Source organism: Bemisia tabaci, chromosome 7 (genome assembly GCF_918797505.1).
Source record: "Bemisia tabaci chromosome 7, PGI_BMITA_v3".
Taxonomy (NCBI): Eukaryota; Metazoa; Arthropoda; class Insecta; order Hemiptera; family Aleyrodidae; genus Bemisia; species Bemisia tabaci.
In genome coordinates this window covers 12,298,784-12,326,044 of record NC_092799.1, presented here as the reverse complement: position 1 = coordinate 12,326,044, position 27,261 = coordinate 12,298,784, and the positions used below count along the sequence as shown (strand labels likewise).

The window sequence follows — 27,261 nt, the reverse complement described above, 5'->3', positions numbered from 1 at the left end:
GGTCGTGCATGCCTTGTTGGCTTAAAAAATCTTTTCATCCGTGGACCGGGAAAGTGGAGGGACGGGGGCAGGGATCATGAATTTGCCCGTACGTGCCACCTTAATGAGCAGTCTGACCGGGAGCCGTAGGTCCGAGGTGGGAAACTGCGGCCGCTGGCAAAAAACCTCGCTCCTCTGATTCAAGGGCGTATCCTCTATTTCCTCGTGAGCCCTGGGAAGCATAGAGTATACGGAAATCAAGGCTCACGTGGAAATCGAGGTGCGGGGGCGCGACGAAAATGGAGCACGAGTTCCGCTGTCCGCTGCCAATGTCGCCTCCTCGCATAGTTGCTTCCGTTCCTTCCCGCCCGGTGACCGGAAACAAAGGGTTTGCTCTCACGTTCGAATAATCATTTTCTCACTGCCCACCCCTCTAACTCATCCCTTCTTCTAGCCGAGGGCTAAGATAACTTGGGGTCGTTCACAGGCTCATATTCGTACCGCCGTAATAGCGAAAAGAGCAGACTGCCTTGCCAAGGAAGAACGCCGTATGAACATTCGAGGGATGCCAAATTTCCTTTGATAAAATGTTTATTTCTTTGGAAAGACATGAATACTTTTCCTTGAAGTTTTCAGGAACTTTAGATGAATTTACGAACAAAATTAGCTAAAAAAATTGGAAGAAAAATATTCATAAGTTTACCCGTGTTTAAAAACTGGAATAACTTGGGGTCGTATTCACTGGCTCATATTCGTACTGCCGTAATAGCGAAAAGAGCAGTATACTGCCGTGCTAAGAAAGAACGCCGTATGAACATTCGAGGGGTGCCAAATTTCCTTTGATAAAATGTTGTCATGGGAACGGAGTTCCCCATGATATTACAATCGTTCCGTTGCTTTCGCTATGGGATTCCCTATACCTCTGCGACCTTGAGCGTTTCGCCCAGTCTCCGATTTTTGGTTGATTTTCCGATGTATCAAAAACCGTTGTATTTTTTAGCCAATCATGTCTCTACGTCAAGTTGTGTTGATTGCTAAAATTCGCTTTCAGCGAGTTTTTTTCCATCTTGAGATGTCGTGTCTGACTGGTAAATCTGCGCAGAACCACGAAGTTCCGTTTTTAGGCAAATTCTTTTTTTTGGGAGGTTCTGATTGGTTATTTTTCGCCATCAGTTTTCTGTTCGTTGGTGCAAAAGATCGCCTACCTCGGTGTTCTTGAGAAGCCGCCATTATCCCACCTCAAATTTGAAAAATAGAAGTAAAGAAATAATAACCATCGTACAAGGTGGAAAATTGTTCTGGAGGACTCGTTACGGATAAAGAAGTCAAAATCAGAGCTCGATTGATTGATTTAATTCATGGATACGCAAATATTGCCTTAGCTCAACTGCCGCGATCGGAATGCGTGCTGGCATGAACCTCGAGACGCATTAAAACAGTGCGAACCATGGCTCCTACAGCAAAACAGCAATGCGCTTCATATGCAGTCAAGGTCTCTTGTGATAAGTCCCGCCCATTGCCCGAGTCTTTTGTATGCTATTTTTACTCTCGCCCACGTGGAATCCATTATAGCCTAGTTGACTAAACCGCCTCGTATTTTTGATTCGGTGCGGGCACCCGGCGATCGGGAGTTCGATACCCGACGATGGGAACTACTTTTTAATGGTTGTATTGAATGTTTTAGACTAATCATCAAAAAATAATTAATAGTAGATGATAAATGTACGAACATTTTCTCGTGAGTTAATATGTTAAACAAAAATACTGGAATATACCTTCTTCATATAATCAGCCACATGTTCCCCCAAATTAATGACGTTATTTTCTTTTTTCAATAAAGTTAATTTGCATTCAACGTTCGTAAGTTAAGCAAAAAGTACCTATTGATACAAATAGAAAGACATGAAAATAGTATGTCTAACATTTCAGTTGTTTTTTTTTATTTATTTTTTGTTTTTTTTGTTTTTTCAATAAAACAAATTGACTGGACTAGAATCATTGTGTCTCTGAAGACAAAAGCTAAGTTTTTTGATACAGAAATACTAATATATTCATCCTTCATATAATCAGGGAGATGTTGACCCAAATATTGATGTATATTTTCTCTGTTCGCCCAAATTAATGATGGTATTTCTTTTTTCAATAAAACTAATTTACATTCCACGTTCTTAAAGCAATATTTTCTCCAAAACTCAGCAAAAAATAACAATTTATACCTACGCAAAAAGTAGATAAATAGATAAATAAATAAATAAATAAATAAATAAAGCAATGACATGAAAGTAGTATAGGTAGTACACATCTAACATTTCGGTTACATCTATTTGAATGAAAAAAATGGCAACTTAGGAAGCACATAGGTCACTTATCGACGGTGAAACTACCAAACCACGTATCTCGGTTTGCGACGTCGCAGACTTCCTGTCATACTTTATTCTTTAAATGAAAAGCTACTTAACGTCCAGTCTTGAAAATTTCCGTGATTTTTCCTCTTCGTGCGGAGAAAATTCTGTGAAAATTTCAAGGAATGATATTGATTTGGTCTACTTCAAAAAAATAAAATGTGAGCGGAGATTTTTAAACACCGCAAACGAGATACGTGGTTTGGTAGTTTCACCGTCGTTATGATGCGTATTCGGGCATATGCGTAGAGTAAAAATATCATACTTTACGCCGAAAAAACGAAACTGAAAGTTAAATGCGTTAACTTCCAAAAACCATACATAATCCAACGAAAATAAATAATTGGTAAATAACAGCTTTCTTGTATGCAAAGAAAAAAAATTAAAAATGTTAAAAAAGAGATGTCGACACAAAATTACATAGCCCCTTCAATTCTGAAGATACTACAAACGAACTGTACCTTAACATTTTCATATCCCAGAAGCAAAAGTTCCCATGACGAATATTGCTATCGCTAGCGATTGCAAAAACCAACTTGTTTATTTCTTTGGAGAGTTGTGAATATTTTTCCTTGAAATTTTCAGGAACTTTAAATGAATTTACGAACAAAATTAGCTGAAAATTTTGAGGGAAAATATTCAAAAGTTTAGTAGGAAATCCGCATTTCATCAAAGGTAATTTGGCAACGCCTGACGTTTCATACGGCATTTTTCCTAGGCACGGCAGAGCAAGTGCAAAAATGAAGTTTCCAGAAAACGGGCTCAGAAAAGCCTCACCGGAAAATGTTATGGAAAGAAATCTCAGTTCTTTGTCAAATTGCCCATGATCATCCGAAAGACTCTTAAAAATCGTTTGGATAATCAAAAATCGATCGATTCTATTTCAATTACGTAAATAACGTAATTTTGTTATACTCATGTCAGGCTAGTGTTAGTGTAGTGTGTAGAGCGGAGCAATGAGAGTTCACATCTCGCGCTATCGCGCCTTCAATTTTCTCAGTTGCAACCTGGACATCCAAGAAGCACGAATAGTTGTATCTCTGCGCCGTCATCAACGCGCATCCTTTCCTTTGCTCTATTAGCATGTTGTGTTGGTTTCGCTTGTCTTATTTGTAGTTTTTCCTTAAGGACTGCGTGAACGACACAGCAAAAGATAGGAATGACGTAATCGAGCCTAGAGTCCCTTTATACTGAGAGTCAAGACAATATGAATCCATTTCTGATTGGTTCCCGTATTTTAGGCCTCCACAGTGTCACAAACGGGAATAAAGATTACATTTTCACCAATTGCAAAGATTATAATCTGGAATGGACCAGAGAATTACGGGTTCGGCAAGGAACAAACGGAATGAGAGGAGGAACGGAGAAAGGCATTTGAGAATGGGCCGATCAAAGATTACGAAAAACGTTCAATTTCTGTAATCTTTATTCCCGTTTGTGCCGAATTGTCTTGACTCTCAGTATAAAGGGACTCTAATCGAGCCTAGTTTTTCAACTTTTTTCTCGCATCTGAACGCCATCTCACTAGCAGCAGAGAGTGGAGGGTTCCAAATTCACGCTTCACGTCATCGCGACTTCGATTTTGCTTATCCATGGTGAAACTGTAGAATTGCGTATTTACGTTTGTTGCATTGCAGCCTTCCTGTCACACTTTGTTTTCTACATAAAAAACTACTCAGTGTCATTTTTTTGACAATTTCGGTAAGTTTCTCTCCCTATGAAAGAATACTCTGTAAAAACTTCAAGCAATGATAATGGTTTGTCTCGTTTTAAAAATTAAAATAGAAGCCGGCATTTTGAAACACCTCAACCGCGCTATTTTTGCAGCTTCACTATCGTTTTGCAACATGGACATTCATCAACCACGAATAGTTGTATCCCTGCCTTCTTTAAGGTCGAAATGTCATTGTGTTCATAATGTGAAGAAACATAGATGCGCCAATGTTCATGCATTTTATTCATAACTTTCGTCACAATAAAAACAAAAAGTATTTTCGGCTTAAAATTTGAGGGGCGGTAACTCTGAAGAGGGGTGGGGGGATTTTCTGGGAAAACATACAGAGCAAAAAAGTCTCATTTTAATCCCGAAAATCGCTTCTGAAAATATTAACACTATACTAACACCTCTAACTTTGGGACACTCTCGTAGAGTATGGATGCGCTACCGTTACAACCTGACCTTTTTCTTTATTGTGGATCGGGGGTTGATTTTATAGAGATCCAGTGGCATCGCCGCACAGTGGAACGATCGTTCGGAATAAGTCGGACATGAAATTTGTCACTGAGACTGTAAATTTCGATGTTAATTTAGTCAAATTTTTAATTCCAAGGGGTGCTTTTACACGAGAATTTTACGAGAAAATCAATGGAACCACTTATTTAGAACCTCAAAATTTCGTGTGAACGGAGTTCTGAGCTTCTCAAGTTTCCAAATTTTGTCCGACCTTTCCTATCGACTCGATCCACTGTGCGTCGTGTTCCTCGCGATTTTTTTCCACGGGAACGGATGATTACATGGATAATCCCCGGTGTATAGAAGTAATCCATTCCGTCACTTTGATTTAAATCTTCTTAATGCATTCCGCGCCGAGCGGGAGAAGTCTGGAAGGACTGCGAGGTGTCGAATCGGATGACTTTTCCCGGATCTCGGATTCAGGGGGAGGAGGTCCTAGCGGGGAAAGGGGGTGAGACGAAGAGGGGGGGGGGAGGGCTTGAATGGAAGCTCCGGCGGTGGCCGTCTAGCATCCGTCGCGACTTGTGGCGTAGTGGCGAGCCGCGACCCTCCGGCGGCCAAGGCTTTCGTCCTAAGGAAAAACGACGTGAGAACCCTCAGATGTTGCCAAATTTCCTTTAATTAAATAAGTAGTTATTGGTTATTCATGTATTATAAGTTGTGAATATTCTTCTTCCAAGTCGTCCTTAGCTAACAAAAAGACGACATTTAAGGCTGATCCCAGGATCAACAGGATCAATCGCGAAGTGTAGCAAAGATCTTCTGTCAAAAGGACGAGGAATTTTACAGACAATTTTGTTTGCAGGTCTGTTCAGGGTGGCATGAAAGGTAGGAGAGAAATGAAAGATTGGAAATTTTACTGAAATATTTCATGAAATTTCACGAGGCTGTGAAATATTTCAAAATTTTCAGGGGCTATAGAGTATGCAACCCGTACTCAAACAGACAAAAATAGAAGAAAGTCTCAATTTTTACTTTTTGCGAAACATGAAAAGAACCGGTATTTTTCAAAATCTTTCATAAATTGCTGAAATCTCATGAAATATTTCACGTGAAATTTCAAGATTTTATACTTCATGAAAGTTTGCCACCCCGGGTCTGTTGCCTGCAAGGGATACATCCATGTGAGCAGACCTAATAGGGGTAAAATGGCACGAAAATCACACTGGTCCCGTTAAAAAAATTCTTAAATGTACTCCACGATTGATACTTGTCGCATATTTTTTCAACAATATAAATGCTGAATCAACTTTTAATTTTTTCCGTAATGTACTGCTTGAAATAGCAAAACTGCACTTCACCTTCACCTACCTCACTTTTCCTCAAAACCCATTTTTTGTTCTCAAAGATTGGGAGATGTCAAGGAAAAATACGAACAGCTTTCCTTCAAAATACATATTTGATGAGGGAAGATTCGGCAACATTCGAATGTTGTTACGGCGTTTTCCCGTTAGCACGACAGAAGGTGGGTCTGAATTAATCAAACGCAACATGCACTCATATTTCCAGCTCTGTCAACCTGGACGAGGGGCAGGAGGCACGGAAGCTTCATCTCAAGGGTTCTTTGGAATCCACTCCGAAACTCACTTCCCGCGCCAACGCGTAGGACCCTGGATAACACCCCCAACCCCCCCCCCCCCCTCTCCGTCTCCACAGCAGCCCTTAAAATATCCGAGGGGAGGGTGCCGAGTACGAACTTTCCGGGAATGTTCAAGTTCAAAATTCTGCGGTAAATAAGCCTGCTATAGTGTTGCCCTTCTATTGATAACCCGAGACCTTAATTGAAATGCCATTAAAATATGGTGTACAGAACATGGAAAAATCGGGATTATAATCAGGGAAATATCAGAGAATATCTTCCTCTGCCGCTTCGGGACCATTTTAAGGTTTTTGTTATTGCACCTGAGCCGCCATTTTTGACCTCTGGCTCTCGTCGATCTTGCAAGACGTTAAGGCTCATGAGTTTTTGGACTTAAGCACGTCTAATCAATACCGATTTCAATAATCCTCATTTTAGACACACGTTGATGACCTGTAAATCAGAGTCCTGGAAAGAGACAAAACAATTCCTCTTTTGGGATATTCTTTGGATCTTCTCTTCATCTATTGATTTAATATATTTTAAGTGCTGTTTTATGTACAGCACGGTAGTCTTATAAAACCAGTTTGTCACTAAGTAGTGAGTTTTGCTGGAATTTGCCGATACCAGCTTAATATGATGATATGAAACATTTTAATATCACCAGGAAGTACTCGCGTTCGCGTTCCAATTCCTTCAAAGTTGGGCGAAAGCTCACTGTCATTTTGAGCTAGCGCCTTCGTCTGATCGGTTATGCAATTTTTTTTACGGGAGAGTCGAAGTAGTGGTATCACGCTATTAGGATGTCACTGGTAGATTTCTCTGAAGAGCGCGATGTGTAAGAGTGGAGTCTTTGCATACAAAAGAGATGCTTTATTTCATCGTCAACACTTCTGGAATAGTTTTTGTAAGAAACTCAATGAAACTCAACCAAGCAAATCTGTTCTATAGGATGGTTCACCTATGATTTCAAATGATCTCTTTAAGAATAAATTAACAGTGTTGCCATGATGAGTAGCTATATATTGCCGCCCTTAGTTATGAACGTGGTCATACGGCATGACAACTCGGCTATGTATTCAACCTCATCTATACATGACGGGTTTTCTTGAAGAAGTGGAATTTTTTATAGCGTGAGATTTTGTTGTGCGTCCTCATCTTGTTCACACAAAAAAGGACGGGGATCGGACCTGAGTGGACTTTTGGGTGAATTTAATCAAAGGCCTCCTAGCATTTTCCATACTCCTCCATTTTATAAATTCACCCAGTAGGATCCAAAACGAGGAAGACTTTCTTTTGGACTGCATTAAGTAGGGAAGAAGCAAGTCACATCAGCCAGTGCCAAATTTTTTGGATAGTAATTTTTTTAACTGGAGAGTGGTAGTATAGATTCTTTCGAAAATTCCAGGTGACTTCTTCTGCGACATTGTCAAAGGATTAAAAAAATTCGTGATATTTTTTGACATTCACAAAAGAATTAGCACAACCGTTCTCCTGTAAGAAAAATAGTAATAATTTTGATGAAATTTGGCAGTGGCTCCCATGACTTTACTCCTTTCTGCCTAACGCAGTACATTTATGATTGGGCCGTTCGATTGCATACGCACCCTACTTTTTCTTCCGTTCAGAGCTTTTTTTCTGGCTCGACAGTTCATTTTAGACAAAACCGCGAAAGTCATGCCGCTGAACATGAACCGACAGCCCAAAACGCATCTGGCTTTTTAGAAATTAAACGTGCAAGTTACTTTTTACAGACTTTCTAGTTTAACCATAATATACCGTCCCAGATTTTCTACTTATTTAACTTCACTACAATATACAGGCCCAGACTTTCTACTTATTTAACTTAACTATAATATACAGTCCCTGTAATTATGTACATAGATAAGGCTGAGACTCCAGCCCACCCAATAATCACTTGTATACATTCTTGAGCTAAAATTATTCGGGTTAATACTTTTGTGTGGTCCTCTAAATTTGCATACAAAAAAAAAACAAAAAAACCAGATGTAACAGCAATTTTAAAACCAATTACATCTTCGTGCTCCTTATGTATACCGAAGGGTTTTCGAATCAAAAATTCAAATTCATCTCACTTTTTTTTCGGTAGCAATTTTTTTTATACAGCGTATAAGTGTAAATTTCATTCGTCAAAAAACCCCCTACCTCGGAATGCTCATACACTCCAGGTTCCATTCGTATAAACCATGCTTTTTCAATAGTGTCCAAATGTTGTCCAGTTCGGAAGTGTGCCCTCGAAATCACTCTGGATCTTGTTGATTCAATGCCTCTCTCTTTTGTTTGAACAACTGGTGAGACACCCCCTCCTCGAGTCAACCCCGTTTGAGATTGTGTACACTGCATCGCCTGCTCCTTCCCCAACCCACCCTGTGACAAACTTCTCGACGGATTCACAAGGTTGATGATGTTTTTTTCGCGGTGCGGTTTCGGGAGACAAGGGAAGTGCATTTAAGTTACGACCATTGCTCGGGCAATGCCGAGAGTTGTAAAGTACAATGGAAGGCGCCGACGAAAACGGGCCTATTCAACTTCAACACGTGGAGATCTGTGATTTTTATCGGGCTTCTCGTGTGGCTGGGACTTTTTTTTTACTCATCTTTCGCCCCAATGGACCAGTCGACAAGATATGGGCGGTTTCACGATAACTGGAATAGTTTTTTCGCCATAACAGACAACACATTTTTCGGTCATATTTTTAGTAGAAATGATACTTAATCACTAGAATTTGTTCGCATTAATCTTCAAAGGGTTACGTATTATAATGTTTTCTATAATGATTTATTGCTCCACTTCTCAATTAATATTATGTAAATTCCGGAAATGTGCTGTCTGTTACGCGGTAAAAAGTCGTAACAAATAGCACATTTTCGGCCATTTATGTATAAATTTTTAAAAAAACGGGGCGATAAATCTTTGAAAAGTGTTATAACACGTAACCCTTAGTAGACTAATGCAAAAAAATTCGAGTGATTATCATTACTACTAAAAATATGACCGAAAAATGTGTTGTCTGTTGCGGCGACAAAACTATTCCCGTTATCGTGAAACCACCCATATGCATTTAAGCCCTCTGATGTTAATTTATTGACCAAAATTTCAAGTAGGACACAATCCGAGCAAATAAAGTTAAGGAAACTAACTCCTATCGAAGATATTTAATGTTTCTTGATTCCTGAATTCAAACCTCCGGCTCATGAAAAAACGAAAGTTCACGCTAGTCAAATCGCGCACTCACGTAGCAGTCTCTGCGGTACAAAAATATGGCACCCGCAATGTTGATGCCTTAACTTACAATTAGATGTTTACACTTTTAACAAAACAAGGCGGGTAAGGAACACTGCTCGATTAAAAGACCTGCCAAACATGTTGTAAACCGCGATCAGATTCAAGTGAACCATTGTCTCTCTTGTGAGTGGGGAATTCAAAATTCTTGTAACCAATGTAGACTAAAAACGTTAATATCTTAGTTAAGAGATGATTCCAGTGATTTTTTCGCGCGGATAGGGTTTTAAGTAAAATTCTGGTTAAGAAACATGTATCAGAATACTTTAAGTCGCGTCTTTTCCTCTGGCTTATTGAGCTTTTTCAGGCAGTAGCAGATGGTTATAGGACATTTCGTAAACGATGTTTTGTCCGCGCATACCTATTTTTCCAGTTGTTTACGTCTACGCGTTTTTTCGGTGGGAGAGTTTCCTCCACGTACCGCCTTGAAGGTTTCCTAATGAATCAATAAAAAAAAATAACGCTCGTATAAAGAAGAACATATGCTTACATAAAAAGAAAAGTCACTCACGGCGAGCAGAACCCCGCTTTTATTCCGCAATTTTATTCTTGATTCAAATTAAATCTTCTTTACGGCACACTCAAGAATGTTTCTGCCTAAATTGAGTCATTTTTTCTCTGATGTAATTCAAAAATTATTCCAAACGTTATTAAATATGGACATGAGAACTTAGTGAGTTTTGTGACTACTGCTCTCTTTTTGTGCCGTAGTATCTTTCTTTATTTTGCGAGGAAAGCTCCGTACTCTCAAAGGATACCTGTCATTCTTGATACGTTCGAGCGCCTTTAATTTCGTATGATGCTGTACAACATGTCTGTTGCGAAATAGTTGCTCGAAGCGCCGTGGTACGCCGCCCCGCGGCGGCGGGCGAGTGCGACCAGCGCGACACGCGCAGGGGCGCCTACAAACCTAACAGGGATACTTCACGCATTGCGCACTGCGTGAAGTATCCCTGTTAGGTTTGTAGGCGCCAGTGCACGACACGCGCCGGCAGCGCAACGCTCCGACCCGTGTTCGGATCTAATATTTAAACTCGCGGAGTAAGCGTTTTTCAACTCATGATTTTGCAATGTTTGCACACACTGCATGAATTATCCTCATCTAAATCGATGGGGGGAAAAATATGTATTAAAGGAAAACATACTGTGTGTTTTGTAAATATTCAGATGATTCCGTGTCAAATTTAATGATTTCCATAGCACTTTAAAAAATTATTTTATATTTTGTGCTTTCACTGAGCTGCAGCGTGGTGTACGCGCAACAAAACGCTCAAAATAGGACGTATTTGACTCTGATAAATCTATGTACAAACAGGTCAAAACCAAAGATTGCGTGCTTCTTTTTTTTCTATGATTGATTTTTGTATATATGTAGTTCCTTTCAACACAACTACGGCTCATCGAGATTAATATCGATGCTGTCGCTTCGAAAATTTTAAGGATAAAAATAAAACCAAATGATCACCAATGACAATTTGAAATGATGAATCAAAAGGAGAAAGTAACATTTCATTCACAAAATGAGTTATCATAACAACACCTCCTTCTCTCTCACTTTACTCATTTCAATATTGTCACTAGAATTTTACACTTGGACTATTAAACATGACGCTTAGACCAAGTCACTGATGCCAATTTTACACAAGGACTTAAACTACTGGGCAAAACAGGTGCGCGGACAAAAAACCGTTGACAAAATGTCCTGAAACCTATGAGATTTTTCTTCTGAACAGATATTGATTTTTTTTAGAAAATCATATATCGACGGTGAAACTACCAGACCACGTATCTCGTTTGCGGTGTTTAAAAATCTCCACTCACACTTTATTTTTTTGAAGGAGATCAAATCAATGTCACTTCCTACAATTTTCGCAGATTTTTCTCCGCACAAAGAGGAAAAATCACGGAAGTTTTCACGAATTGACGTTGAGTAGTTTTCTATTTAAAAAATAAAGTATGGCAGGAAGTCTGCGACGTCGCAAACCGAGATACGTGGTTTGGTAGTTTCACCGTCGATATCATATAATATCTTTCAATATGATATTGATTGAAATTTATCGATGCACCCGCTTGAAATACGAGGTACACTTACTTGTATGTTGTTTGACGTAACAATCGCAGCTGTCTCATGAATTTACGTAACATTCCTATTTTCTCTGAGTGGTTGCCAGTGTTACAGTGGACCTTATTTCATTGATTTTCACCGCACAACATGGCAACGCTGCCGTGAGGTTTTTGCGCGCCGGTCGGAACGTGCTCTGAGCAGGTTGCTGAAATTGTAGCAGGGTCTCCAGCCTCTATTTCCTTGACTGCTCTCTCATTGATCGCTCCTTGAATTAACCTCTCGGTGACAGGTGGAAGCTCTCACTTTCGAGGATTCAATATTCCCTTACGGAAGGAATAAATTTGAAAGCAAAAAATCATTATTCACACGGAAAGAACTGGAATAAGGCGCAAAATAAGCCAGTCATGGATTAAATTGTTTAAAAAAATGAGGTTTCATAACAGTCATTTCCCCTCTTGTTGGCTGACGAGTTTCTGGAACTGCAGTGCACTTAACATTAAGTTAACGAAACAAACATCGGCTTGTTTGCTCGGAGGTCTCTGACGTATGAGCCATCAGGCGTTGACATATTTCCTCCGACTTGAATTAAAACATTTACTGAAAAAATTTCGATAATTTGTTTTATATTTTTAGACGTTTCCCCTCTCAATTCACCGTGAAACATCTGAAAATTTCATGGAAAATTATGCAAAGCTTTCCTCAAAAATAAATGCTATATCCGGAAAAAATTTAGCAGCCCTCGAATTTTCACACTGCGTTCTATCTTAGCACGGCAGCATACTCTGGCTCAGTAGCGTAGCTAGGAATTCTTTAAGGGGGAGGGGGGTCTATACAAAAACGTGTCGGTAAATTTACATTATTTCGTGTTCGTCCCTGATAATTTTTATGTCTGCCCTCCAAAATTAAAAAAATGGTACGATTAACGTGGCTAAGGAGGCGGGGTCCAAGCCCCCTGGACCTTGTCTGGACCCCCCCCCCCCTTGTCTACGCCACTGCTCAGGCTCTCGTTTTCAAAAAAACGTTCTGTCCAGAAAAAATCTTTCAAAATCTGGAATCTGAACACAGGGAAAAAAAAACACATTGGATCTAGAGTCCAGACTCTTGAAATCATTAATAAGAAAAAATACTCTTGATTCAATCGGATTTTTGCTTGAATCCAAACGAAATCTGCTTAAATTAAGAGGCTTGATTCTTGATTTAGGCTAGATTTTGATTGAATCAAGATACTTTTTACTGTCGATGTTTTTAAGAGTCTGGACTCTAGATCCAATGTGTTTTTTTTTTTTTTTTCAGTGTAAGGGGGCGGGGCCTAGACTCCCTGGACCCCCCCCCCCTTGTCTACGCCACTGCTCAGGCTCTAGTTTTCAAAAGACGTTCCGTCCAGAAAAAAACCTTTCAAAATCTGGAATCTGAAATTTCCTCTATTTTCACTTAGCACGGCTGCAAAGAAGACATCCATCGACAAAATAAATACAGCACCTGAAAAAAAGACGCATAACTCGAGGTAAATAACACTGACAAAGCTAAGCAAATCCCTCAGGAGTGAAGCACGTCGGAATTTCCCTGATGAAATCCCTATAATCCTCTAATCCTTTGTGTAAATGTAAACTTGCGCGACTGAAGAGTGCTTTGAGAGCTTTTTCTTATTATTTGAGTGGAGCCTGCGTCGGAGTCGGCAAACGGGAATCGGAAGGGAAACTCGGGGGTTCGGGGAAGTGTTGAATGGGCATCGGCGATGGAAAAGGCGGATAAATTAATTTGCGATTTCTAGGAAAAGGCGTGGAGGCCCGTCCGAGGCGGAAGGTTAGAATAAACGGATAGATTAGGGAACGGCTTTGAATAAAGCAAAGCTGCATCATTGACAGTTGGGACTTGGGACTCACGGCCGAGGGGATGATGGGGGGATGAAGGGGTGGAGGGGGGGAGGAGATGCGGATGTCGTGGAGAGTTCTCTAGGGGATGAGAGAATGCGGCGCGGCGGCGGGCGTTGTCGCTGTCGCAGACTCCGCGGCGCGGCATGCGCACGCGGCCACGCGGCGCACGAGCCGCCATGACCCCGTGAAAACCCAACCGGAATTTTACCTTCTTCTTCCTCTTCTCGTGGTATTCCAAAAAAAAAGAAAGGGATTAGCGGGGATTTTTTCTAAGTACGGACGTATTTGTGTTAAAATGGTCTATGTGCAAAGTATGTAAGGTACTTCGTCCTGGTTTCTGGTTCCGAAAAAAAGAAAGGAAAAATCAGAGTTTTGACTCTAAATACGGACGTATTTGTGTTAACATGACCTATGTGCAAAGTATTTAAAGTGATTCGTCCTGCCAATATTGGCAAAAAATGCGGATTTTGTGGGTTTCGGGTGAAATGCCGAAAAATCCGCAATTTTTGCCGTAAGCGGCCTTCAAACCTTTGATTAGGCGAGTATTAGATCTAACAAGGGAATGGAAACAAATTATGATGCATTCCGTGAAATATAGACCTTCAATGAGCAAAAAAATGCAGGATGTAGAATGCAGGCAATTTTGAAAGGGTGGGCTCAAAATCGGCCCTTTGACACTCCACCTTTCTGACTTAATTGAGAAATGTTACAAATATGCAACATGTGCATCATTTGGATTGCATTTTGCAAAAAGGAACCAGGAGCATTGCGGTGTTGCTAAAATTGTGCAACTTTTTTGTCTTGGAGGAAAAACCTGATTATCCATTAACAGTTCCTATTTTACTGGCTAAAAACTGTAAATTTAAGACAAAAATTATCATGTATATTTCATATTTTTACATGATTTCAATAGTTAGATTGCAATGGATCAAGTTGCATGATCTTAGCAACATTTCAATGCTCCTGGTTCCTTTTGCAAAATGCAGTCCACTTACAACTGATTATGAGAGGGATCTACTGCCACTCTTCTTTTCCCATAGCTCACGCTTACATCCGCCCGACTTTCTCACTCCCATCGAAGCAGCTAATCTGAAAAGTAGGTAACCCTTTGTTCGTTCACGAACGCGAAACAATCTATATTTATCGAAGTTGGCAGACTTCGCTGGGATGGATTATTTATTAGGGATTTAAAGGAAGGAAGAGCAGTGTCACCAACATACGACATGATGCCCCACCCAACCACCCCTCGCCCGGATAGTCGAAAGTCGCGTCGTCGACTTGAAGCGACTTATTTGCATGCCCGTGCACAATGCGCGCCAGATGATGGACCCTCTGATACGAACGTATTTATGCTAAAAGGAACTATGTTACACGCAACTCCCATGCACATAGTTCCTTTTAGCATAAATACGTTCGACGGGCATCGCTCCATGCGCATTGTGCAACGATCTGCTTACTTCACGTTTCCGCATATTGGAGAGTTCCGCAAAGCGAGGAACCTCCTTGTTAACCTTGTTCCACGGACCCATCCTCTCGTGTTGAGGAAAAATGTCGTATGAACATTCGAATGTTGCCGAATTTCCTCCCAGAGAATATTTATTTCAAAGAATAAGATGCTCATTTGCGATATTTTAGATACAATGGACCACTAGACAAGGTACGAATTTCAGTATTCTGATTTATATTTCTTAACTAAAATTTTACGTAAAATACAACGCGCTCAACGAAAATTACCGAAATCAACTCCTTCCAAAAATATTTAATGATTCTTGATGCGTGAATTCAAACCACACTCTCATGAAAACTCAATGCTCTACGTGATTCACATCTCGCGCTAAACGTTATCATGACAGTCTCTGGGATATAAAAATCTGGCAACCTCAATCTTGACGCTTTGGCTCAGCTGTAGCAAATTGCTCATAGTTTGAACAACACATGGTGGGAAATGAACATTACTCGATCGAGAAACTTGTTGAAACCGTTGTAGTGCGCGATTTGACTCACGTAGAGCTTTGAGTTTCTTGTGAGCGGGCAGTTCAAATTCCTCGTAACCAATGTGAAATAAAAACAAGTTGGTTTTTGCAATCGCTAGCGATAGCAATATTCGTCATGGGAACTTTTGCTTCTGGGATATGAAAATTTTAAGGTAGGTACAGTTCGTTTGTAGTATCTTCAGAATTGAAGGGGCTATGTAATTTTGTGTCGACATCTCTTTTTTAACATTTTTAATTTTTTTTCTTTGCATACAAGAAAGCTGTTATTTACCAATTATTTATTTTCGTTGGATTATGTATGGTTTTTGGAAGTTAACGCATTTAACTTTCAGTTTCGTTTTTTCGGCGTAAAGTATGATATTTTTACTCTACGCATATGCCCGAATACGCATCATAACGACGGTGAAACTACCAAACCACGTATCTCGTTTGCGGTGTTTAAAAATCTCCGCTCACATTTTATTTTTTTGAAGTAGACCAAATCCATATCATTCCTTGAAATTTTCACAGAATTTTCTCCGCACGAAGAGGAAAAATCACGGAAATTTTCAAGACTGGACGTTAAGTAGCTTTTCATTTAAAAAATAAAGTATGACAGGAAGTCTGCGACGTCGCAAACCGAGATACGTGGTTTGGTAGTTTCACCGTCGATAAGTGACCTATGCGCTTCCTAAGTTGCCATTTTTTTCATTCAAATAGATGTAACCGAAATGTTAGATGTGTACGACCTATACTACTTTCATGTCATTGCTTTATTTATTTATTTACTTTTTGCGTAGGTATATATTGTTATTTTTTGCTGAATTTTGGAGAAAATATTGCTTTAAGAACGTGGAATGTAAATTAATTTTATTGAAAAAAGAAAATACCATCATTAATTTGGGCGAACAGAGAAAATATACATCAATATTTGGGTCAACATCTCCCTGATTATATAAAGGATGAATATATTAGTATTTCTGTATCAAAAAACTTAGCTTTTGTCTTCAGAGATACGATGATTCTAGTCCCAGTCAATTTGTTTTATTGAAAAAACAAAAAAACAAAAAAAAAAATAAAAAAAAAAAACAACTGAAATGTTAGACATACTATTTTCATGTCTTTCTATTTGTATCAATAGGTACTTTTTGCTTAACTTACGAACGTTGAATGCAAATTAACTTTATTGAAAAAAGAAAATAACGTCATTAATTTGGGGGAACATGTGGCTGATTATATGAAGGAGGTATATTCCAGTATTTTTGTTTAACATATTAACTCACGAGAAAATGTTCGTACATTTATCATCTAGTATTAATTATTTTTTGATGATTGGTCTAAAACATTCAATACAACCATTAAAAATTATCTCCCATCGCCGGGTATCGAACTCCCGATCACCTATTGCCCGCACCTTATCAAAAATATGGGGCGCCTCAGTCGACTAGGCTATCACAGATCGGCAAATGGGAGGGAAAAAAATAGCATTTAAAAGACTCGGACGATGGGCGGGACTTATCACAAGAGTTGTCCTTGAGCGATTCGGCGATTCGCGTCTTCGTAGCTTCTGGAGAAATGAGCTAAGCGCCTTTCTCTGTGAGACATTGTTTGCCTATGCTATCATGTGTCTCAAGGTTCATATCAGCAGGCATTTGCCATCGCGGCAGTAAGCTGAGGCAATATTTCTGTATTCATGGAATAAATCAATCAATCGAGTTCCGATTTTGGCTCATATATCCGTAACGGGTCCTCCAGAGCAGTTTTCCACCTTGCACAATAGTTATAATTTCTTTATTTCTATTTGTAAAATTTGAGGTGGGATAATGGCGGCTTCTCAAGAGCAACGAGGTAGGCGATCTTTTGCACCAACGAACAGAAAACTGATGGCGAAAAATAACCAATCAGAACCTCCCAAAAAAAAGAATTTGCCTAAAAACGGAACGTCGTGGATCTGCGCAGATTTACCAGTCAGACACGACATCTCAAGTTGGAAAAAAACTCGCTGAAAGCGAATTTTAGCAATCAACACAACTTGACGTAGAGACATGATTGGCTAAAAAATACAACGGTTTTTGATACATCGGAAAATCAACCAAAAATCGGAGACTGGGCGAAACGCTCAAGGTCGCAGAGGTATAGGGAATCCCATAGCGAAAGCAACGGAACGATTGTAATATCATGGGGAACTCCGTTCCCATGACAATATTAATATCTCCGTTAGGAGTTGATACCAGTAATTTTCGTTGCAAAAATCGCGTTCTACGTAAAATTCTGGTCAAGAAACTTGTATCAGAATGCTTAAGTTCGTACCTTGTCTAGTGGTTTATTAAGAGCGATACTCTGTGAAAAATCGAAAGAAGGACATTTATAAATTTACCCGAAAAATTGTGATATCTCAAGGGAAATTTGGAAACGTCTGATGGCTGATAAGTCGTTCTTTCTTAACGCTGTAGCATCGTGGTTGGGATCCTCTCTATTCTTTCGGCAACGTTCCCTGACTCTCGCTTTCATCGAAAATCCATTATGCATGCGCGATGTGGTAATGCCGAGAGTTCGCCGCCTCGCTGCATCGTCGTTTTATTTGTTCCTGACGTCAGTCGCTGAGAGTTGTCATCCGACCGTCGGATTTGTGATGGAATGAACGGATTATTTGACGAAGGGCGTAATCTCTGCTGTCAAGAATCGGTAGTAACCGGGAAAAAGTGGCATTTTATTAGGGATTGAAAAGTGATAGGGGAAATCAGGGAAAAATCAGTTAGTTTCAGCGTTCTACTGGGCCGATTTTTATGATTTTTGCGGTTATCGATAGGCAATCAAACGTATTTCTGTTAAACGGAATCAAGCGCCAAATTGATTTTAATTAAATGCAAGTCACATTCGTTTTGAACACTCATTTCCATAGGTTTAAATGGCAGATCAATCAATATATCGCATAGCTCCTCAGACTCCAGATTATGAGCGATTACATCAACTCCCTGAGGTCACGAATCTCAAACTTGACAAAATGAAGTGTGAAGACACTTTGAGAGAATCCGGTTACTCGTGACTGTGAAGCCAGCAGTTTCATTTAATCGCGCTGCGCCGTAGCCATACGCATACTTCCACATCGAGCAACTATTTTAACTCCTCGGAGATCAAATTGCATAGCTACGAAATTGAAGGAGTTTTGAAAACACGCACCGATTTAAGGAGTTGCGCGGTTACTGCGTGCTATTCTTACGGAAGAACTGTTACTGTTACTGTGAAAACTTAAGCACCTATATGTGTGCACCTATTGTTAATCAGACCTATATGTTATTGATGTGTTGTCAGTACCGACCTCTTGAATGGCATATTTAAATCTTAAAATCATCATAAAAATGGGAAGTATTTCTGCCAAACGGAACTGTGTGCATTTAGACATGGAGACCCATAAGAATTTATTCATAACAGAGATCACGCCACAATGCACATAGTTTCGTTTGGCAAAAGTACGTCCAATTTAAAAAGAGGGTTATACAAAATCGGCGATTTTGCCCCCTCTTGGATTTTGCCCGAAGTTGGATATGTTGTTTCCTATTACATGACACGTCTTTTTTCGGCGTTGGCAAGTTCACCCGAAATTTTTCCCGCGCGCTTCAGCGTTGCCAAGTTGAAAACAGGCAAATTCCGTAAGTGGCCTTAAAATTGAGTTATGAAGTTGCAGTTTTAACGAAAACCCTTAAAAAATTGCGCACTTTTAGGAAATGACCATGTTCTTAATGTCGCACTAATTTTTACATGCATTGTTGCCAATTATTCGATTTTTTAATTCGACAACTATTACAAATCCGCAAATACCCAAAAAAGCTATCTTCAAATTTGAATAAAAAGTTGTCTAATCGATAGTTCGTTCGATTCCGCATCCATCGATATAATATTGCTTGCGAGGAAATTTTTTGGTTCGCGAGATACCATCATTTTTGTAAACAGCTTTATGGAGCGACGACGCTTTTTGAGTCCGGGCGGATAGAAATTTTAGATAGACGCGTTGGTCGGCGGTGACGGGGACGTGATGCAACTATTTAAACTTGATGGATGTTCGTATTGCGCCGTCTGAAGTGGGAAACCACGTATCTCCATTGCGGTGTTTAAAAATTTCCGTTCTTATTTCATCTCTTCCATGAGGAACAATCCAAATTTACGACTATTTCGGAACTTAATCTTCTGCTATCAAATACGAAAAATCATGGAGAATTTAAGTTTTATGTTGACTAGCTTCTCGAAAGAAAAATAAAATTTCTAAGGAAGTCTGCAACGTCGCAAATGGAGAAACGTCGTCTCTCATTTTGCCCAAAAATATGTATGTATAAAATTGAAGGCATTATGACTTTCCTCACTCAACTTATATTCGTCTGTAACGATAAACAATGGGACGCGCTTGCTACGGCTCCTTGATACAACTATACAACCTCGACGGATGTCCGTATTGCGTTCAAAAAGTTGAAGGCGTTTTGACTCCCTGCTCATACTACCTGTAGTTGATTCGATCGACATACGCGTTGGTCGGCGGTGACGGGGACTTGATGCATTTTTTTAAACTTGATGGATGTCCGTATCGCACCGACTGAAGTGCAAAACCACGTATCTCCATAGCGGTGTTTCAAGATTTCCGTTCTTATTTCATTACTTTCATGATAAATAATCCATATGACTTTTTTCATTGACCGGATAATACAAACATCAAGCACGCTTTTGGAATTGAAAAGAACTTGTGCCAAGAAATCTGCTGAAAGGAGTGAAAATTCGATTTCCATACGCGGAATTCTAGAAATTCATATGGTTTGTTAATTCAGAAAATATCCCGTGGATATAGGAGAAAGCTTCGGTTTTTCAATAAGGAATGAGTTCCCAGAAATCAGTTTAAAATTAGGGAATGAATGTGGTCAAGAATTCTAGGCTCCTCGGCGTAATCACCACAAGCCAATTTCCGAAAAACCATGAAATAAAACTCGATCCCTCCGACAGTTTTTCATATTTCCATCCGCAAAAATAACCAATGCTCTACATACCATTTTTTAGAGCCATAGAAGACGCTCCTTCGGGCGGTTTATCCCTGGAGCACCATGCATTCCGTCTAATATTTAAGCACACATCCTGCAAATTTAATTTGCGCGAGCGAATTCACGCATTTTACTTTGATTGCCGCAAACTTGTTACGCCGGGGCCGGGGCCGGCGCACAGTTTATCGAGTCAATAGAGGAAGTTGGACAAAATTTGGAAACTTTAAACGCTCATTACTCCGCACTGAAAAAAAAAATTCTCGGCGTTTTTACCAAGGTCCGTTGGTACCGTTACCATTTCGTTTTTTTACCAATTATTGGTAGTTTTACCAAGACAGACTGGTAAGCTTACCTAAAAACCGGCATTTTTACTGTTTTTTTAGGTAAGAATACCACTTTTATTGGTAATCGATTCCCGGTAACTTTGCCGTTTTATCTCAGTAATTCTACCCCAGTCGAGAAAAATATTGGCTTTTTTACCAAGGTTCAGTAAAATTACCGAGAGAGTTCAATAATTTTACCGAGATTTCTCGGTAAAATTACCAATTCCATAAATGGTAATTTTACCAAGAAAAAACTGGGATCAAATAGAACCCTGAATTCTTGGTAATTTTACCCTTTTCTTAGTAAATACACCGAGATTTTTTTTTCAGTGTGTTATACAAAACTTTGAGGTTTTAAAAGTGGTTTAATTGGTTTCCTTGTAAGATTTTCTTGGAAATGTACCCGTTGAAGTTTAAAATCTGAAGAGTTAAACATCAAAATTTGCAGTTCTTGTCAAAAATTTCATGTCCGACCTCTCTAATTGACTTGATCCACTGTGCGGCGCCGTTTCAAAGGAGGCTCGCGCTTGGGACTCGCAAAAACACGAGCGGATTGAGTAAAAATATTCTTTGGCATGTAAATGGAGGCGCGGGCTCATTCACCACCTTGTTTCACCCGCAATTCAAAGGCCACAGTTTCACAAATGACGACGAGTGTACTGCCAAGCCCCCCCCACGGAAAAACGCCATAAAGGCCCTCAAACGTTACCAAATTCTATTTTATTAAAAAAAGACTTTCAGGAAAAAATGCGCCTAGGTTTCTTCCATTTTTTCTTGAGAATTATATTCGCACTTCAATTTAAATCCTACACAAATTTGAAAGAAAAAACTTAATTTTGATCTCTAAAATAACTTTTTCATCGGGGGCAATTCGGCAACGCTCGGACGGTCATACGACGTTTTTCCCTAGCGGTGGTAGTGCAGGAGGGAAGGAAGTGAGGTTATGAGCTACGCTGAGGAAGGCGGCGCGCGGCGTGGCTACCTCACTTTTCTTTGACCCCGGCGCAACCGTTCAAAAGGCGGGAAAACTTTTCAAATCCAACCGGGGTGGCAAAACAAACGCACCCTTTTCGCCAATGTTGTAATTTTTCTTGCGGAATTCGCCATTTACTAATAAGAAATTCGTTTTTTAAAAAAGACAGCGAATGGACCACCAGACATGACAGGGTACGTACGACAAGGTGCGACGTCGGTAATAACGCCTTGCTGCAACTACTCAAGCTTCGTGGATGACCGTGTTGCATACTCAAAAATTGAAGGCGCGTCATTATTTGGTTTCTCAGTACCGCGACGTGCCACAACGTTGCCGAAATTCGCGGCGCGGCCCGTACGTGACGCCCTATGCGGTTCCGTATCAATGGTGAAATCAAAATTCCAATATCCCAATGGGCCACAGAAATGGATAGCTGAACCGAATGCGAATTTTTTTTCTAAACACTATTTTGCTTTCATGTCTCCGAATTATGCTCATTTTTGGGTTTAGAATGATTCTTAAGGCTCATGCGCGGGGGCTATCGTCCTTTTTTTTTTTTTTTTTTTTTGCTAAAAATGCAAAATCTGCCGAGATTTTTTACCTAATCCATGCGATATAAAATGCAAGCCAGTTCGACCACATCACTTGAGCTCGACGAATCGCCTTAAGAACGCGTCTATGGTGTGTAGTACGAAGACATGACGTCACCTTGGATCTGGTCGTAGGATCACCGACTCGATCCTAAACTAATTCCACCGTTAAACTGGCTACGCTGGGCATCGTACGAAGGGAACATGGAGTGGAGAGGCTTGGCTTGGGCCGGAGGAGGCTAGGGAAATGAGTGAGTGTGTAAAAAGGATTCGAATCATGCCGCTGGTTCATGAAAAGGCTTCGCAGCCACACACCGCTCATAATAACAGCCGGAGCCTCTGACGGCAGAGTCCATATACCCGCGCGGCTGCGTACAAAATGTGATTAAATTCCCGGCCATAGCCACCCTCCACTCCGAACCCATGCCCACAACCTAATAAGCTCAAATGAACGTATTTCGGACAAACGAAGCTATGTGCATTATAACGTGAGCCCTGCCATGCATACATTTTCATGAGACTCAGGGCTCATGCCTTAACGCACAAAGTTCCGTTTGGCAGAAATGCATCCAAATAATACGGAACACGAGTTTCTCCGTGCATATCCGTATGCATTTCGTGAATTTTACATCCCAAAAGCAATGTGAACGTTAAGGCTGACGAGAGGAAGGAATCCTTTCAAAACTGGTCATTATAGCCACAGAAGGATGTTTTTTGCCGTTTGCTACGCTCTATTGCAGCATTTTTTTCCATTTTGATTTTGCGGCCCTATTTAAAAATATTGTAATTTTTTTGTACTTTGTTATTCAAATTTCTCAAAAATCGAACAAATTCTGAGCATTTTTTGCTTCGTGAGGAGCGAGTGTTTATAAATGGACCTATTTCATCAGAAAGGAACCAACCCACGCCAAGTTAAAACTGAGAGAAAGGGGTTTGAAGTATTACTCCTGCATGAGGCTCAATGTAGAAAATAAACTGTATCCCCTCTCTTCACAAAACTAATTTCTTTTTATCGATACTCAGTTTTGATAAGGTCTGGATACACGCTCAAATTTCCATCAATTTCCGATCAAATGGTAACTGGTGCGGACCATCTATCATCAAATTTTTGCGGCCTGCAAACATTTGACCGACATTTTTGTCATCATTTTGATCGGAAATTGACAGAAATTTAAGCGTGTATCCAGGCCCATAGGAGGAAATACATAGCTCGTGGAACTCACAATATTTTTTAATTCAATTTTTTCGAAAATCTGGGTTGGTTCCTTTCTGATAAACTCGGTCCTAATCACGTAACGCATCTTTGCGGGCTGGAACTGGGCTCGGGAGCCCCTCGTGAGATATTCTAAAAATAGTTGCCTCACCTGGGGGCCGCAAAATTCACGACAATCGGCCCGATCTAGAGCAAGTCATCAAGAATAAATAACAAGTTCTGGAAATCGGAATGAACTATGACAAATTGAAAATTCAAGGGGCCAGAGAACTTATAGTAATGATTTTTCCTTTAAATTTCCTTTTATCTTCATCCATTTGGTTTATTTTTCTTTTCTCCTATAATTTTTATCGACGATCACCAAGAGGATGGTTCGCAATAGAATTAATGCAAACATTACAGTCACAGAAGTAGGTCAAGCAAATACTTGCCAACAAAAGCCAATAATACATTTTATTGCCAATATGTTCTGCGCCAATAATATTGCAACGAAAGAATTGTGTCAACCACCCTCATTTCTCGAGTTTTTATCTCTCTCATGGTCAAAATGTGACTACGTTTCGTCGTTATTCACTTCTAACTGTGAAATTTTGCCTGATTCGAAAAATTTCTTGGTCTTTGTGTCGTGATCTATCCGATAAAAATTGTCTGTAACATTATGTTTGGTGACCTCTTGCTTTACCATTGTTTCCTTGTATTACCTTTTTGTTTGACCATGTTTGCTCCTCAAATTCCTTCACATAATGAACGTTTCCACGAACACTTGTTGTCTCTTTCTTTCAAAATATGCAATAACACACTCCGACAATGGAAGCAACCCCAATTCCTGGTTGTAAATCTAAATTTTGATCCTTTGGTCGAACCTCTGATGCAACTCCTACATAGCTCCTCAATTTCGACAATTCTAATGACTGATTTTGACAGTTTGGCCGACATTTCAGTCCCGTACTACACACACAACACCATGTTTTTCCTCGATGACCTCGAGGAGGCTTTAAGTTTGATTCTTAACTGGACAGCTTTATGCAATAAGGAACTAGGGTCAAATTTTCGATTTTTTTTTTATGATGAATTCCGTATCAGGAGGGTATTTACTTACTATTGAGAAAAAGAAAATCCTCAAAAACAATTTTTATACCGCTTCAGCGACCCCGCAAAAATTTGCCGTCGCAGGATCACGCGAAGTTCATTTTGCAATTGGGACCTATACTATGGTTCCCTATTGCGTAATGCGAAACTCGGATTTCCCATTTTGCAATTCGGAACTATAGACAGGACGGCATAATGCTTTCTCGGCATTCTCGGCTCCTGTTCGACCGATCTTGCTGATTTTGGGTACCGGGGGGTATTTTTCGACGGGAAACTCGAATTTCTGGTCAAATTTTGAAAATTCAGAAATCCAAGATGGCGGATGTGGCCTAAAATGCTATCTCGGCTCCTGTTCGATGGATCTTGCTGATTTTTGGTACCGGGGGGTATTTTTCGACGGGAAACTCGAATTTCTGGTCAAATTTTGAAAATTCAGAAATCCAAGATGGCGGGTGTGGCCTAAAATGCTATCTCGGCTCCTGTTCGATGGATCTTGCTGATTTTTGGTATCCGGGGGTATTTTTCGACGGGAAACTCGAATTTCTGGTCAAATTTTGAAAATTCAAAAATCCAAGATGGCGGATGTGGCCTAAAATGCTATCTCGGCTCCTGTTCGATGGATCTTGCTGATTTTTGGTAACCGGGGGTATTTTTCGACGGGAAACTTGAATTTCTGGTCAAATTTTGAAAATCCAAAAATCCAAGATGGCGGATGTGGCCTAAAATGCTATCGCCCGGCTCTTGTTTGATCGATCTTGCTGATTTTTGGTACCAGGAGGTACCGTAATAGCACACCTAGTCTTGGAGATGTTTTTAAAACGTGTCAATGACACCAAGCCTCATTTCTGAAATGTTTCACGTGATACTTTAAAAACCCGAATGAAGTGTCAAACACGAAGCCACTCTGTGTTCAACACATTCCCATGTCACTACATTTTATGTGTCTGTGAAACATTTGCAGATTGTGTCACCGAAATGTTTCGAATTCATTTTTTACATATTTCAATGACACAATGGGCAAAGGTCTCCGTTGGCAGTGCATTTTTGACACATTTCTGACACATTTGTAAAACAATGAGCCTTTAACTCAGATTTTCCTCTGATTTTCTAAATGTTTATGACACATTTTCGGTATAATCACTACAGTCCATGTAGTGTTAAACACGAGCCCACTCTGTGTTGAATACATCCGCATGTCACTACTTCTTAACCGTAAAAAAATTTTCAGACATCTGTTTTAGCAAACGTCGCGGAGGCATTATAGCTATCAAATCAAGTGCCTGGGCGGCCTGATTACAGACTATGCCTAAGAAGAGTATGGAACTATGGGTTCACTCCATCAGTATTAAACTATCAGAGGGATTAGGACGTCCTCACTTTAGAAAAGTATACGCAAAGCATGATGTACGGTTTCAATATTTTAGATAATCCATAACTTATAAGCTCTTATGGAGATAAATGCAATGCATACCAAGAATTTAAAACTATTTTTAACTCTGCATAATTAAATAGCCAAAAATTAAACCTTGAGACAAAAAAATAAACCAAAATTTGGTAAAATTGGAAAATGAAACGTCAACGCTCTCTGGTGGGTTCAGTTTGATCTAGGAAAATTTTTAGAAAGGTCTGAGAAATTTTTTCAACTTGTGTTCACCAGGTTTTAATGACAATCAAGGCACTGTTTTGTTTAACTGATATATTCCTGACACGTTTCTGAAATAAATTTCCTTACCCTTATGCGTTTCAATTAATTTTAAAAATGGTTATGACGTACGATCGCCGCGGATCAATTAAATGAGAGTGATACGAGTATTTCAACTGGAGAGCAATGAGGGAAATCCGTACACGAAAATCTGAGGGCGTTTCAAATACCATTCCGTCACGTTTCATGCATATGTAGATTCAACATATAGCTGTACCTTATCAGATTAAAAATACGGAATATCTGCCAGTTGTTTCAGAAACATGTTTTTGAAGGATCTTGGAAACGTTGCTAAATTGTGTCAGAAATATGTCAGGTTTATTTCTCAGAAACTTCGAACTTCCAAGAATTTCTGCAGCAACGTTTTAAATATGTTTTAGAAATGTTTCCAAAATATTTAGTTGATCTCCTTTCCCAACATATCGTACACAAATCTAATATGAATCTGTGCCTGGGTCGTTAAAAAAGAAATTGACACAATTACAAATTTTTTCCGATAGATGTCAATAAAGGTTCACTGATTTTCATAAATTGTGGCAGAAATGTTCCGAAAATATGTTTCAATCATAGGCTTACCTGTGGCAATGGTTTTGAAATGTTTTTGAAACCTTTCTGATATAGTTTATTGAACGGACTGCAATATATTGACAACACATAGCTGACACAATTCTTACACACTTTTCGGGTGGGTTATTTATGCCTTTTTGAAATAAGTTTGAAACGTTTCCAACTTATTTTTAAAAAAGTTTGAATGACCGCAATTAGAAACATTTTCGATTTGTTTTCAATACGTTTCAAAGACACGGCCAACTTGCCCATTTCATGTATTCGTATTGAAAATTTGTTGGAAACATATGTCAATGACTGATCCGAGATTGACGTAATTTGAAACATTTTAAAAACATTCCATTGTGTAACTGTGCTATTAGGGATTTTGGACGG

The 27,261-nt window shown here is 39.7% G+C and overlaps 1 protein-coding gene and 1 long non-coding RNA gene across 2 annotated transcripts in view; both read left to right on the top strand.

Moving 5' to 3' along the window:
* LOC109035276 (uncharacterized) overlaps positions 1-27,261 on the top strand; it is a 187,959-nt gene that overhangs the window by 47,636 nt on the left and 113,062 nt on the right. The gene's annotated exons all lie outside the window — the stretch shown is intronic.
* LOC140224981 (uncharacterized) lies at positions 832-2,666 on the top strand. The gene is made up of 2 exons (XR_011900198.1): positions 832-2,339; positions 2,591-2,666. It is a non-coding gene; the product is annotated as an uncharacterized lncRNA (long non-coding RNA).